Source organism: Nicotiana attenuata, unplaced genomic scaffold (assembly GCF_001879085.1).
Source record: "Nicotiana attenuata strain UT unplaced genomic scaffold, NIATTr2, whole genome shotgun sequence".
In the NCBI taxonomy this organism is placed as follows: domain Eukaryota; kingdom Viridiplantae; phylum Streptophyta; class Magnoliopsida; order Solanales; family Solanaceae; genus Nicotiana; species Nicotiana attenuata.
Window position 1 is genome coordinate 343,126 of NW_017670964.1, and position 4,001 is coordinate 347,126.

Consider the following 4,001-nt stretch of genomic DNA (forward strand, 5'->3'; position numbering starts at 1 on the left):
AAAAAAAAAAAAGGGAAGTACGAAAGAAATACCATATACGAGCACAACTGGCGTTATCAGTGGAGAACCTAATTTCGGAAAAGAACAAAGGAGAGAGGAGAAAAGAGGCTTTAAAATCTTGGGCTTCATCACTGAATTTGTTGATATATCTAAATACAATGAAGCTAGACAAATCAAATGCGCTTAATATGTTTACTAAAATAAGGGGGCTCCAGAGCACAAGTAATCTTCATCAATAAAAACATTAAGAGGCACAAAAGAGTAAACGAAGCGCCAAAAGGCATGTGCCCTAAAGAAAATTTTTAAAAGTTGAATTTCTCACCTCTAAAAACACAAACAAGGAATGCTTCATCTGAAAATGGCATGAATATTAGCAGGAAATATCCTAAATTGATGCTCGACTAGTGTTAAATTTGGACTTGACTATGACTTGGATGCCAAGATTTGTTGCCCGTGTTGTAGACCTTAACTAGTATCTCATTGTGAGGCCGGTGTAGTCTTTTTCACACTCGGATAGATATATTTCATAATGGTGACAAAATCAAGTATTTTCTGTTACTTGTCAAACGGGGGAAAATAAGTCTTAACCAAGAGCACTCTTTCGAGCATCCCTATAATTGGGAGTGTCTTAGGACTCCAAAGAAGTGGGTTGGAGGGGTGGGGGATTTGCCGATCTGATCCCTCGAGCATTATCTTCCACTGTTTCCTATCTCGCTGGCGATAGAGGAATCCAATTTCTTTCTAGGTGGATCAGCAATAGCATAAAGTATATCCGAGTAACTGCAGCAATTTGATCAAAGCCAACTAGAGGAAACTCATTGTTAGGCTTAACTTTAATTCACTGATTTGTCTTGTTGTGCTGTTCAGAATTTCGTTTGGAATTCTGGGAATTGGCACTTGGCACTATGACATTAAGAAGTTTATCTGGCAGTATGACAAATTTTTGTGGAATATTGACTTTTCCTGAACTTGGAGGATTTATATAATTACCAATGTTGAATTTCACTGTCCTATTCTTTCACTAACGAACACTCTTTGGCAAACAGGCTGCTTATGTTCCCAGTTTTTGTTTGCATTGCCGGGATTATAACTTTTAGCCCTTGAGGCATGATCTTTGCATTCACGTATATCCTTCAGAGGGCTCCCTTCTCTTAAAATGCTTCAATCTCTGTATACATGCCAAAGAAACTTGTGTACAAGGATCAGGAAAAGTAGCCTCTTTGTGCAGTCTGTGTCAACTAGCTGTGACAGCAACACCTCAACTGATGAGAGCAAGTTGGTCAATAATTTGTGTCACAGGAGGTCGCATGGTTTATCAGGAGAAACTCTCATTAGTGAAGCAAAACTACTCCAATTAGACACGCATACATGTTCAAAAGTTTCAGCTGTAACTGAGTTCTTCCAAAACCATGGGTTTTCTGCAACCCAAGTGAAGAAAATTGTTAGTTTGGTAGTTAAATAGTATTAAATAACTTTAATTCCATATGTATTAGGAGTAGGACATGTATTTTTTATATATCTATATCTATATATATATATATATATATATATATATATATATATATATGTCAAGACATGTGAATAATAATATTTTCTCCCGTGCTTTCTCACATGGTATCAGAGTTGTAGTGGTGAGATACATAAGGGAACTAAAATACAGAGCAGAAGTCGCCGTGCCTCAATTTTTCGGCGACTTTTTCAAAGCTGTTTATGTTATCTCTCTCCCCGTCAGTGTTGTGCAAAATCCAACACTACCACAAGATCCGTCATCGTCCGGCGACCAAATCCCAGCGAACACCTCCGGCAGAACCCTCAACACGCGCCCTCACGCGCCGTCAGAAGCTAGGGTTCTAGCGAGCGCGTGAGCTCACGCGTCGGCGAGTACGACCACTTTCGGCCATTTTTTGATGACGTTTCTTCAGAACAGTTGGGTCGGCTACTAATTCCGACCCTACCCATATTGTTTTCGTTTGATTCTGACAACTTTGAGTTTTTTCAGTGACTACACTGTTTTTTTTCCGGCAGCTACAGTAATTTTCCGGCAAAAAAAAAAAACAGTGTCTCCTTCGTCTGTTTCAGGGAATTTTCAATTGATTTTTTCTGTTATTTGGTTATAATTTTATAGACCTCTCTTCAATCCAACGATGTCTTTGGGAGTTGATGTTTTCGGGTCTAAAAACCTGGGCTCTGGCAGTTCCGGTATTATGATTACCTCAGAACCTTTAATGGGAAGTTCAAACTACTTAGCTTGGGCTTCGTTCGTCGAGCTGTGGTGTAAAGGTCAAGGTGTTCAAGATCATTTAATCAAGAAGTCTAGCGAAGGAGATGAAAAGGCCAAAGCACATTGGGAGAGGATCGATGCTCAATTATGCAGTATTTTGTGGCGATCTATTGATTCCAAGTTGATGCCCTTGTTTCGTCCATTCCAGACATGTTCGTTGGTTTGGGAAAATGCTCGCACTTTATACACTAATGACATTCTCGTTTCTATGATGTGATATCGCGGAAGACAAATTTAAAGAAACATGAATTAGATATGTCTACTTACTTGAGACAAGTATAGGCAGTCATGGAGGAATTTGAGAAGTTGATGCCAGTTTCTGCTAGTGTTGAAAGGCAACAAGAGCAGCGACAAAAGATGTTTCTAGTTCTTACTCTTGCTGGACTTCCTAATGATCTTGACTCAGTACGCGATCAGATTTTGGCTAGTCCGACTGTCCCCACAGTTGATGAATTATTCTCTCGATTACTTCGCTTTGCTGCAGCACTAAGTCACCCAGTGAGCTCATCACAGACACTTGACTCATCTGTTCTCGTATCCCAGTCAGTGGACAATCGGGCATCTCAAACTATGGAGAATAGACGAGGAGGAGGTCGTTTTGGAAGATCTAGACCCAAGTGCTCTTATTGTCATAAACTTGGACACACTCGTGACGTGTGCTATTCTTTACATGGCCGTCCACCCAAAAATGCTTATGTTGCTCAGACCGAGACTACAGGTAACCAGAGATTTTCTTTATCTGAAGGGGAGTATAATGAGTTCCTTCAGTATCGAGCAAGTAAGCAGACATCTCCACAAGTAGACTCTATTGCTCAAACTGATACTTCTGTTGCTGGTAATTCTTTTGCTTGTGTTTCCCAGTCTAGTACTCTTGGACAATGGGTTGTGTACTCAGCCGCTTCTGATCATATCTCTGGTAATAAATCACTTTTGTCAAATATTGCGTATTCACAGTCTCTTCCCATTGTTACTTTAGCCAATGGGTCTCAAAGTAAAGCAAAAGGAGTTGGACAAGCGAATCCCCTACCCTCTGTCACTCTAGATTCCGTTCTTTATGTCCTGGCTGTCCTTTTAATCTTGCATCTGTTAGTCGTTTAAGTCGTGCCCTCCATTGTGGTATATATTTTATTGATGATTCTTTTATTATGCAGGACCGCAGTACGGGACAGACGATTGGAACAGGACTTGAATAAGAAGGCCTTTACTATCTTAACTCACTCAATTCCTCCAAGGCATGTCTAGTTACACATCCTCCGGACCTAATTCACAGACGTTTAGGACGTCCAAGCTTATCCAAGCTTCAGAAGATGGTGCCTAGTTTGTCTAGTTTATCTACAATAGAGTGTGAGTCATGTCAGCTCGAAAAACATACCCGAGCCTCCTTTCCTCGTAGTATGTAGAGTCATGCAGAGTCTGTTTTTTCTTTAGTTCATTCTGATATATGGGGTCCTAGTAGAGTTAGTTCAACCTTGGGATTTCGTTATTTTGTTAGTTTTATTGATGGTCATTCAAGATGTACTTGGATTTTCTTAATGAAAGATCGTTCTGAGTTGTTTTCTATATTCTAGAATTTTTGTGCTGAAATTAAAGATCAATTTGGTGTTTCTATTCGCACTTTTCGCAGTGATAATGCCTTAGAATATTTATCTTCTCAATTTCAGCAGTTTATGACTTCTCAAGGAATTATTCAACATACCTCTTGTCCTTATACCCCTCAGCA

General features: G+C 39.7%; 1 protein-coding gene across 2 annotated transcripts in view; it reads left to right on the top strand.

Annotated features, from left to right (window-relative positions):
* Positions 1-3,540, top strand: part of LOC109244874 — a 10,508-nt gene extending 6,968 nt beyond the window's left edge. The window contains exon 3 of one of the 2 annotated variants that reach the window (XM_019412036.1): positions 3,433-3,540. The gene's annotated coding sequence lies outside the window, so the exon portion shown is untranslated. Of the gene's footprint in view, positions 1-1,046; positions 1,502-3,432 lie in introns of those variants that run through there. The other variant, XM_019412035.1, reaches the window with a different exon arrangement.
* The last annotated feature ends 461 nt before the right edge of the window (positions 3,541-4,001 follow it).